We start from the raw sequence: 12,330 nt of genomic DNA, 5'->3' as shown, positions 1-12,330 counted from the left end.
CTTTTTTAACCAAACTGAAACCGCATGTCTTTTGATGGGAGCATTCAGCCTATTTACATTTTGAGTAACTCTTGAAAGATATGAATTTAGTGCCATTGCATTACCTGTAAAGCCCTTGTTTCTGTAGATTTTCTGTTTCTTTCTGGATTTTGTGACTCATAGGGTTTCCTTCGCTTACATGATCCTTAATATTTCTTGCAGGCCTGGCTTGGTGGTCACATATTCATTCAGTTTCTGCCTGTCCTGGAAGCTTTTTATCTCTCCATCCTTTCTGAATGACAGCCTCTCTGGATAAAGTATTCATAGCTCATGTTCTTCTCATTTAGCATCCTGAATATGTCTTGCCAGCCCTTTCTGGCTTGCCAGGTCTCTGTGGACAGGTCTGACGTTATTCTCATGTTCCTCCCTCTGTACATAAGGAATCTCTTCTTCCTAGCTATTCTCAGGATAGTTTCTTTGACTATAAGATTTGCAAGCTTCACTATTATATGTCAGGGTGTTGATCTATTTTTATTGATTTTTATTGATTTTGGGAGGGGTTCTCTCTGCCTCTTGGACTCAAATGCTTGTTTCCTTCCCCAGATTAGGGAATTCTGAGATATGATTTGCTCAAATATACCTTCTAGCTCTCTCTCTTTCTCTCTACCTTTTCAGTGATCCCAATAATTCTGACATTGGAACTTTTCACAGCATCATTAATCTCTCTGTCTGTTCTCATGGGCTTCTCTAGATGCCTATCCCTATCTTCCTTGGCTTCCTTCCTTTCTATCAGCTTATCTTCTCGATCACCAATTCGTTCTTCTGTCTCATTTACCCTGGCTGTTAGAGTATCTGGTTTAGACTCCATCTAAATCATAACATTTTTAATTTCTGCCTGATTAGATCTCATTTCTGCCCTTATAGATTCTATATTGGTCACTATGGTTTTCTCAAGCCTAGCTATTGACTTCATAATTGCTACCCTGAATTCTATCTCTGACATCTTGCTTATATCCCTATTCATTAGATCTGTGGCAGAGGACATTGTTTCTGGTTCTTTTCTTTGTTGGCGAGTTCCTCCACCTAGTCATTCTGTTGAGGGGTGGTTGAGGGAATGTACAGAGTCCAAAATATCAACCATGACCCAAGCAAAATGCACCTAGGAAAAAATCCAAAGTAGTTGAAAGCTACCACAGGTATGTCATCAAAGCCAAGATGATCCAAAACAATAAAATAGAAAGAAAAAAGAAAAGAGAAAAAAAGGGCAGGGGAGAGATTATAATCTTTCACTGTGGACACAGAAGTGTGATCTGCCTGTTCCTGCTTGATTTTTGGTCTGTATGTTAGAAGACACTCTATCCCAAAATTGCAAAGAAATCAGAACTTACATATATATCAAGATAAAATTGAATAGATTGAAAAACGGTCTAGTGTGGGGCAATAATCCATAAAACATATTGAAAAAGAAAAGAAGCAACCTAAAAATGCAGGTTGGGAAATATGAATCTATTTGAAATGGGAGCAGGGTTAAAGAGAAAGAAAAAGAAAGAAAGAAAGAAAGAAAGAAAGAAAGAAAGAAGAAAGAAAGAAAGAAAGAAAGAAAGAAAGAAAGAAGGAAGGAAGGAAGGAAGGAAGGAAGGAAGGAAGGAAGGAAGGAAGGAAGGAAGGAAGGAAGAAGAAAGAAAGAAAGAAAGAAAGAAAGAAAGAAAGAAAGAAAGAAAGAAAGAAAGAAAGAAAGAAAGAAAGAAAGAAAGAAAGAGAAAGAGTGAGAGAGAGAGAGAAAGAAAGAAAGAAGAAAAGAAACTAAAAAATGTAAATTTTAGCCTGAAGTATAAACGAGTTGTGAGGGAACACCTGGAGCTCCCTATATTATTTTCCCCTGGTGCTGGTGTTTCACAGTCCTGTGGGAAATAAGCTTATCATTCACCTATTCTTCTAGTCTGTCTTCTGGGGGAGGGGCCTGCTGCTAGGCTTCTTGGGTGTCTTTGCCTGGGTGGAGTTTCAGGGGGATGGACTTAATGTGAGCTGGTTGGCTGCATCGCTTTTGTTCCCTGGCCTCTTTCTGCTTCTCTTTAAAGGGTCAGAGCAAATATGGCCATGTGGGAACCTCTGGCCCAGAGCCACAATGTTGCAGTCCCCCCAACCTTGGCAAATCCTCCAGGTCAATCCGTCTCCACCTCTGCCTCTACCAAACTCTAGAGACTGACACCATTCATGCCTGCCACACCTCTCTTGGGGGAGTCATGCAGACCTGCAAGCGTCTCTGTGCTTTGTGACTTTGCAATTACTAGTGTCCAGGGGCTTTCCCAGTGTCCCTTGGGGGTCACACCCCCCTGAGAGCTGTTACCCAGTTGTGGGCGCAGGCTCTTTATGTGCCAAACTGCGAATCCAATGGCTCCTGCTGACTGCTCTTCCCCCACTCCCCCCACCCCGGGTGAGCCACGGGAACCTGCGAATGCCTCTGTGCCTTGTGACTACACACCCGCCAGTGGCCCTGGGCTCATCCGTGCACCCTCCTCTGCAGTTCTTAGGTCATGCTGGGTGCTGCCCCAGCATCTCCTCATGGGCCACACCACCGTGAGAGCTGTCCCTGTTGTGGGTGCAAGCAGTTCTATATCTACCCTGGATGTTAGATATCCCTCACCTTCTAGTCCTTTTCAGGGTGGTCATGCAGAGGGCAGTCTCTCTCCTGGCTTGGCTCTCGGTTTATGGTGTCTGGAGCTGAAAATCTCCTCTGGGCTCACTGACCACAACCAGTCTCCCCGTTCCACTGCTTGGGCACTCCATCGGTTTGGGCTAACCCCATTCTTTCTGAGTCTCCTGGAATCCTGAGACCACAATGATCCCCCTAGAATTCTGCCCTGCTCACCTCCTGTGTCCTTTTCAGAAGGGTTGCCTGTCACTAGAGTGATTTCCAAGGGCCTTGATTTCACTTTCCAGCAGCCGGCTTATGGAGGATCCCTCCCTGCTCTGCTTATCGTTGGATATTTCCCCAGAAGATCCAAGGTTCCACACCTCCTACCTCGAAAAAAGTAGTCATTTTTCTGTTTGTGGAGATCCAGATAAATCTTACATCTCGGGCTGAATTTGTGTGTATTCAGAATGGTTTGATAGATATCCAGCTAAATTCGAGGGACCAGATAAAATGAGGTCCCCCACTCAGCTGCTATCTTGCCCCCTCATGAATTCTACCTTCAAGTACATATTGTGCAATATATATTGGTTTCCATCTGCTACTGGCATTCAGAATTTCCTTTCCCTGATGATTGTCATAGTGTCTTTTTTAGATACTTATGTCCAAGCCTGTATTCAATGCACATGAAAGTATCCCCAGTTATCCTCAACCTCCAATTGTTCTCCCTTACCCAGGTATTCACAATAGCTTCTGTTTTGTTTTTGTTGTTGCTGCTGTTTTATTTTTAGAACGTTATATACAACTAATTCATATGCATGCTGAAATGCTTAGTTTTAATGGTGCTGGAAAGAAGCTGACCATCATGTATTTGAGGGGAAGGCAATATAATATCTTAGATTGTTGCTAATTATTGGTGCTACAAAAAGACAATGGTATAATGGAGAAATTATGTCTTGAAGACTTTATGTCTGATAATGAGCATCTACCCTAAACATGATGTGGCACAACCAGTCCCTTGGCCAGTAATTAGCCACCTATTACTCTAGACATTCACTAAAGTTTTCCTGTTGTGGCTTTTCTTTCTTCTTTGTATGTCTTTTTTCTTTTTAAAGATTATAAAATTATACATATTCATGGTAGACAATTTTCCACATATAAAGTGTACAAAGAAGAAAATAAATCTTCCCATAAATGTAGCCATTGTTAACACTTCTTTATTCTTTCTTAATCTTTTGAAAAATATGAATATGTATACATATTATTATTTTTTAGGAACTGTTTTATAAATAGACTCTTATATGAAGAAGACATATACAGAGCACCCAGATTCCCAGGAAGGTGGACTCAAGCCCCTCTTTTCCACACTGGGAAAAGAGAACAGGAAAAATGATTCTATCTTGTTCTTAACTGTGTCCACTATGCAGCCAGTTTTTCAAGTAGCATTTCTATTCCTTTGCTGGTGTTTTTGTTTTTCTCCAGTGTGGGAATGAGGCCTTTCAATCCAGCCTTGACTGTGTGCAACTTCTTGGTCAGAACTCTGGAGAAGGCTAGAAAGAATAATGGCACCTCTGTTTACACTAGCCCAGGACTTCAGGTTCTTCATACCAACATGGTCTACAAGTGTTTTTGCAAAACAACGTTCTGTTTCACTTCCTTCATCTTCTCATCTTGTTCTATTAACCACTTCAGAACTGGGTGTCCTGCAGGATGTTCTGGGAAGTGAAGCTGTCCATCCTTGCCACCTGGATGGAACTTTGCCACTGCCAAACTGGCAATGGCATTCATGACAGGCTTAACATCTCCAGTGGCAGCCCCCAGGATGTTGGACACCAAAACACATGCAAATTATCTAGCACCACTTCTTGGGCATGTCCTTGCAGGTAGCTTAACTAACAAAGCTGGAGAGATGGACTCTAAAACTCTCATGGGGGATCACTGTATGTTTCTTACTGTGTGTGTCGCCATCTGCCTTCTGTAGAACCTCAATGATCTATCACACTGTATGTGCAGAATCTCTGGGGCTTAGTGAATACAACAAGACCTTTCTTCCATATTTGTCACTTACTATGTTAGGCAAGGAACTAATATATTTCTGATATGATTATCTGCCTCACAAGCTTAGTATCATCCATAAAATCAAATGTCACCAGTAAGACCAAATGGGAGCGCTGGCCATTAATCACCTTTTCGGTGTAATTCTCATTGTTTCCGCAATCACTTTCCTGTCCTTAGGTATGCCGTGCCACAGGCAGTGCATGGCTACTCTAGCGCCATCGTGTGTGTGTGTGTGTGTGTGTGTGTGTGTGTGTGTGTGTGTGCCAGGTAAGTCGCTCCTTCGCGGATGGCTTCAATCATTTCTGATCTTAGCTTTGGGGGTGCAAAGGTAAAAAAGTCCAAGAATATTTTGTGCACCAATGAGTGCTTAATCACAGCTTCCTTTTGTGCCATTGGATTTAGAATCTACTTCATTTCATCCATGATAAGCTCTAGTTTTTCTGGCTGTACCTCTAATACTTTGCCCAGGGTTCGGTGATCTACTGACTTGTAAAGCATGTGTTCCCAGCATGCCTCGGTCAGCATGTTCCTCTGCTCCAAGATGGCTTTGTCATTGTACACGTACTCCACGATGGCGGACGCTTCTGCGAGCCAGAGTATCTTCCTCACGTGGCCTTTAAAACTTATTATCTCTGCAATCTGTGGTTTACGTCCATACATGAGGAATTACTTAACAATATTTCCGGAATATTTAGTTTTACTTCATTGGACCAAATCATCTCGCAGTTCTTCAAAAGCCTGTTTTAGCTCTTCTTCATCACCACATTGAACTTAACACTGGATCACACGACTTGAATCGAGGGCAAATGTGATAGCTTTAATTTTCCCTTGAATCAAATTCAGCAATCACTCAATTTCACTCTCTTTCCTTTGTCACAGTCTTTTCTTCTTAAGATTTCCCAAATCTGCTTTGCCCGAACAACGTCAGTTGGTTTTTGTCCCTGAGTTGTCTGCTTTGCTTTAGTTCTCTGAAGTCTTCCCATTTAGGTTTCTTGGCTGCTGATTCATCACTTTTACCGTCCGCCTGGAATTTTCTTTTCCTGTTGAATTTATTTGCCTTCTGGAATTTGTTCTTAGGTATTTTATTCCCTTGCTGCTTACTTTTGAACTGCTTTACACCTTTTCCCCCAGGTTTTGTGGTAATTTTTCAAAGTTCTTAGATGTGATTTTAGGTCCACCTTCCTTGACAACTTTCCTTGGAAACGTCTTTAATGAACTAGAATCATTGTTTCTATGAAATCTGTTTTTTTTTTTCTGTGATGTCTTTGCACCTTTTCCTGTGATTTTTTTCCCCCTTTAACTTCCATCATAGCAGTTCACACAAGTGGGGCCCAGGCCTGTGTACATATTATTTTTATAAAATTGTTACTCAGTTTTTAATTGATACATTTTTGTAATTCATCTGCCTTTTTCAACTGCCACAACAGCAAGTACTAGACTGTTTTCCATGAGGAACTCTGTCAAGGGGACATGTGCTCATTTCGAAATAAGAAATGATATGTTATCTCATGGCCTTGATAAGGCCAAGAAAGACATTGCTATGATTTTGAATGTCATGTCTCAGAGATTTATATGGGATCTCAAATAGCATTTCTTAATTGAACAAACATGGTATTTATCGAGAGGTTTAGATACCAAAATCTTTTGAAAGAGATGAACTGAGGTGAAAAACAAATTGACCACTAAAAGTCTGACTACTCATGATGATTTTCCTTGCTTTTAGGCAACAGAAATAATTCTGCACTGTCAATATATTTAAAAGCCACATCCAAAAACTACTATATTCACATTGAAATATAAAGCCTTTGAAGACAAAATATTCATGGAATTAACATCTGAAAATCAAACTGCCCTTCAGTGAAAAATCTCTGCATCTTCTGGGTCCAATTTTCATTGGAATATCCACTACAGTCTGCTACAACAACAAAACACTTGATATTTCTACCCGATGGCACACAGTCCCTTCTCATTCACTCCCAGGCATCATCCAGACAGCCAGTGAACACCAACCCATGAAAATACCACAAGATATTCCAGTTTCTCTTCTTCTAAAAATGTCTGGATTTAGACTGCTTACAGTTGCTTCCAGATTTTATCGTCCACCTTGAGAAGAGGTGACTTGTAATTCCTTTCCCTATAATGTGTTGCTGGGATGGCATCAAGATTCTCCTGATCCAATGAGAGCAGTGTGGTGTATTCCCTGCGTGCGTTCTCGGTATGACTATGTATGAAATTGGCATTCAGAAATAGTACAGTTTTCTGGATTTAGAATCTATTTAAGAAAGCCAGCTTCATCAAAATATCAAAAGTAACTAATCTGGAAAACCTAGAATATTCATTTATCAGTGTGGACAAATTGGAAGGTGGCCATGAAAAGAAAAAAAAGGAAAGAAATTTCTCTGGAAGTGAGGCAGCCAACTTGAGAGAAGAGAATTCAGAAAATCCATAGGAACATACCTGTAGAACAGCAATTCAGGTCGCCCATCGTGGGAAACTTCACACCTGTTACCAAACTGCAAGGGCTCGGCTCACAGAGTGACAGTTGAAATGGAAGGAAAGGTTGCATCATCGGTCACCATGGCGATGGGTTGGTCATGATAGAACTTTCAGAGTGCAGGCAGCTCTGCACACTGTGGGTTGATGGAGGGAAGTGGGTCTGGGTTGGGTAGATGGACGATGGGTATAAAAGAGGGCACTTGTTGTGATCACCACTGAGTGTTGTATGTAAGTGATGAATCACTGAATTCTACTCCAGAAACCAATACTACACTGTATTTTACATAAACTAAAAAAAAAAAAAGGATACCCCTGGAGGGGCCACATAGGAGACTTAAATTTTCATTTTATATCTGCTATTCTATAAATCTTTTATTTAAAAAACCTTGTTTCAAAACGTCTTTCCTGTTGTGATGACCACTGGGTGCGTTATATAAAACTAATGAGTTATTCAACATTACTTACCAAACTAATGATGTAATACATGATGTCTAACTGAACATAATAAATAAATAAATAAATAAATAAATAAATAAATAAATAAATAAATAAAAGTAAAAAATAAAGTCTTTCCTGGGTGCCTGAATGGCTCAGTCAGTTAAGCATCTGATATTTTGCTCAGGTCATGATCCCAGCATCCCATGATGCATCCCTGCATCAGGCATCCTGTTGAGCAGGGAGTCTGCTTCTCTCTCTGCCCCTCACCCCACTCTGTGGGTGATCATTCTCTGTCTGTCAAATAAATAAATAAATAAATAAATAAATAAATAAATAAATAAATAAATAAATACTTTAAAAATAAGTCCTTCCTACAGGGCCTCTCTCCCCAGGATGGCCCTGTTTTCCTTCCAGGAGCCCCTTGGAGCCAAGGATGACAATTACTAGTGTTGTCTCAGGGGTGAACTTCCTGAGCCACAAGCTAAGTTTGCAAACATATCTCCCTCATTTTCTAATCAATTTCATTAGTTTGGATTCCAAGCTTCCTTTTCTGCCAGGGACAGAAAAATATTCTTGGAAAACAATGGATTTCTCATGCCTTTCAGATTATAAAGGCCCCCATTGCATTGACCTCCCTCTCTCCTACCCTCCATCCTGAATGCCAGGGCTGCAATGGGTATAGTTCCATGTGGACAGGGGGTCCCTCCCCACCACTGGGTGGGGCCTTCCATGGCGTGCATGCAGGTCATGGGTCCAGGTTACTCTTGCAGGGGGTTTCCTTACGTGGACTCATGAGATGAGACAGGTCACAGCTGGGCAGGACCCTCTTGGCTGCTGAAGTCAATCTGTTCACTCTGAGTGTTTGGACCCAAAAACTGCTGGTTTCACCCCTTGTCCTTCCACTCCCTAGAGCTGTCATGCAGGGGGCCACATACCTTTTAACCACCTGGGGGACTGGATACATGCTGTGTGGTCCCTTGCAAAGTGAAAACTCAGAACCCCTTGGGCAAAATGCCAGGGATAGTAGGCAGTTCCAGACAATAAATAGAAAGCGATTCTTTAAAATATTTTATGACTTATAAAACATAATAGGATTGAAAAACAACCTGAGTAGCAGCATAGATTTACACATTAATGTTTTTGCTTCTTTAGGTAATGCAATCATACCATTTTATCCAATTGCTATCTAAATAGATCATTTTTCTGGCACAGTTTTAGAAAGCTTTATTATGTCATTTCATTATACTTTTAAGAACTTAGTTTTTGAGTAATATCATCAAGTAATCGCCATCATTTTGGCAAAAGTCAGATAACAACTAATTTTAATTCATGATTTTGAGAGAATTTTTTGTTGTTGGGGGTGTGATTCCTAGTATAGCTATTTAGAGTACCTGATGGGCTATGATGGATGACAATGGATGGATTTCTGATGTGATGTCAAAATAAAAATTTTATTTACAACATCCAGAGCTGATTCTTGTGAAACAAATTTTCCAGAAAGATTTAACTGTAAACAAATCAATTTCAGGAATCTGAATTTAAGTGTACTTTGTCATTTTCAGGTTTCCTCTGATGTTTGTCGTAACCCGATGATACATAGATACCCTAAAGTGGGCTTTGCATTTGTCCATAATTCCTGTCAGTCAAGAAGTAGATGGTGGAAAACACCTGAAACTTCAATTTGGGGTATTAGGGACAGTCATCTGGGAGACACAGAGTGGAGAGAAATCAGATGTGCCCCTAATTTTGAGCAGGGAGTATGGGTTTATGAAGGAAAAGCACAGGCACTGGTTTTGAAAGAATTACGGTGATTGCCAGCAGCTAACAGCTGTTACATTGTCTCTCTTTCAGTCCAAAGGAGAAGGGTGTGTTGGAGGAGGTGGTCCAGTGGCAACTGAGCAGTTACAGGTGCCAGAAGTCAAAAGTGCCTGGTGTTCTTAAAATTGAAACAGGGGACGTGCATATGCTTTACTTCGTTATTGTCCTTTCCATTCTAGTTTGAGTGGCTCTCTTAGCAAAGCTTACTTCATTTTGAATCTTCTTTCACAATTCCAGCCCGTCTTTTTTCTGACACCTTTCTGACAGGAAAACATCAATGATCAAATTGTATTTTCCTGCCATCCCATTTCATTGCCTGGGTGTTTGGCAACCTGCTCCAGTCCATCATGCCCCTGGGAGGTGGGAGTTACCTAGTTTATTGATAATCCGTGCTAGGTGAGTCTTAGGACCGCATCTCAGTAAGAGGAAGATTTGAGGAAATCACATCTAGGTGCTAGATGTTACTCAGGGTCTCGTTTCTGGGTAGGTCTAGTGAATGACTTCTATTCTTTGAGCAACAATTATTTTGACATTTTCAGTAGTACTACAAGGAGAAAAGCAAAGTATAAGCAATTGGAAAATTGGAAAAATAAAATATTCAATAGTACATAAAAACAGTACATGTTCCCCTTAAAGGCCGGGGTCTTTCTCCATCTATTCTTACGGAGAGATTCTGGACCAAAGGCAAGCCCACTTCACGTTCTGCCGCCTCCACTCTCCCCTCTGGGAGAGGGCCTACTGCTCCCTTTACCCTGAGCGCAGAGTGGACGGGTCTGCTGACACGCATGGTGGCTGTTAGTCCGGGGCCAGGGAAGGAGGAGGAGGCCCCTCCACAGACCTTCTGGGGATGCCCATGGCCTGCCCCCAGCCCCTGGGTGTGGTTCCAAGGCAGGGAGGTGTTCCCGGGCCAGGTGACCCCTGTCTCCTTCCACCTGTAGGTCTGAGGGAGTACCCGCTTAATGAGGTTATCCTGACGGCCTACAACATCATTGGCGAGAGCCCGGCAGTGTGCCGGAGGAGGTGTTCCTAGGCGAGGCCGGTAACTCCGGGGGCCCCCGCCTTCTGGGAGGCCTGGCCTGGCGCTCTCAGGGTCCGAGCAGAGTGCCCGTGATGAGGAGTATGGTGCTGGTGTGCGGCCAGGAGGCTCCAGGTCCCTGCTGGGTGAAACGGGACCTGCCAGGGCTGGGCGGACCCAGCGGCCCGAGAGAACTGTCCAGTCTTGCTTTCAGACCTGAGGGTTCATTTCACACCCGGAGCCCTCCTCGTGCGTCCCAGGTTGTGCTCCCGGAGCGACGCTGATGCCTCCATGGGAATCCAGGCCTGTGGGTCCTTGGCCTCTGTTCGTACCCCATTTAGATAAGATGGAGCCCCTGAGTTTGTCCCCAGGGCTGTAATAGCAGGCATAATGGTGTTTTTACTGATCCTAGTGGGAAATCCTTCCATGTTTCACCACTAACTGTCGTAAGTACAGGTTTTTCACAGATGCTCTATCAGGTTAGGAAGTTCCCTTCTATGCCTAGTTTGGTGAGTGTTTGTATTATGAAAGAGGATTGGATTTTGTCAAGTGCTTTTCCTGTGTCCATTGAGATGATCATGTGGTGTATGTCCTTTATTCTCTTAAATAAACCTTAGTTTAGACAGTTTTATATTTACAGAAAAATTGTGACTATAGTACAGAGAATTCTATGTTATCAATATATTCTGCACCTACCACTATTATTAACAATTTTCATTAGTATGGCATGTTTGTTATGACTGACAAACTCATACTGATGCATTTGTAACAAAAGGCTATAGTCTTTACAATTTCCTTAGATTTACCCATTTATCCATTCCTATTCAGGGATCCCATCTGGGACACCATGTTACAATTACTAGTCATGTCTCCTCAGGCCCTCTTGCTCAGGAAAGTAAGAAGCGTTCTAGAAGGGAACTTCTAGAACAAAGTAACCACAGCTCCACAAACCTGCAGTTCAGTCATCCTTAACAGTGAAGCACTGAACACTGTTGCTGTGGCCATTTGTGGACAACTTTAGTTTTGTTTAGAGTACCTGTTTTCAGTTCCTTGGGGCACATACCTAGAAGTGGAGTTGCTGGATCATACAGGAATTCTGTGTTTACCTTAATGAGGACTCACCAATTTGTTTCCAGCATCATGTGCACCATTTCATATTCCCATCAGCCTTGTATGAGAGCTCCACTCTCCCCACATCCTTGTGAAAACTTGTTACGTTTCATGTTATTGTTGTTGCTGTTAGTGCATTCCTAGTGGGTATTAAGTGGTACCTCACTGTGGGTTTGACTTGTATGTCAATGGATATTGATGTTGAGCACCTTTTCAAGTGTTTCTTGACTACTGTACATCTTCTTTGGTGAAATGTTTATACAAGTCATTTGCCAATTTTTTAATTAGGATATCTTTTTGTTATTGTGTTGTGGGAGTTACTAACACATTCTGGAGACTTGACTTCTGACAAATATATAAATTACAAATGTTATCTTCCATTCAATGGGTTGTATTTTGTCTTTCTTGATAGTGTACAAACATACTGAATTTGGAGAATTCAAATTGATGACCCCTGTTTTTTTTGCTGGTGCTCTGATGTCATATGTGAAGAATCCATTGTCAAATCCAAAATCATCGAGATTTACTTCTATGTTTTCTTCTGAGACTTTTATAGCTATGGCTCTTAAATTTAGATCTTTGGGTTGCGCTGTGCACCTGCGCCTGGGCGGGGAGGGGGGTGCCATAGCAACCGGGCCTTTCCTTTAGTTTTTCCCTCTCTTGCCCCCGAGGAGGCTTTGCAAAAGGCGCTTGCGTGGGGAACTGGGCGCTGAAGTGGCGAGCTGTCGGGAGGGGCCAGAGTGGGCCCTTCAAGGACCCAAGATTATCTAAAGCCACAGGGGAA

At 42.1% G+C, this 12,330-nt stretch overlaps 1 pseudogene; it reads right to left on the bottom strand.

Moving 5' to 3' along the window:
• Positions 1-4,030: 4,030 nt before the first annotated feature.
• On the bottom strand, positions 4,031-5,979 carry LOC113913317 (annotated as a pseudogene).
• Positions 5,980-12,330: the final 6,351 nt, after the last annotated feature.

This window comes from Zalophus californianus, chromosome 14 (assembly GCF_009762305.2).
Source record: "Zalophus californianus isolate mZalCal1 chromosome 14, mZalCal1.pri.v2, whole genome shotgun sequence".
NCBI lineage: Eukaryota > Metazoa > Chordata > Mammalia > Carnivora > Otariidae > Zalophus > Zalophus californianus.
This window is presented reverse-complemented; position numbering and strand designations above follow the sequence as displayed.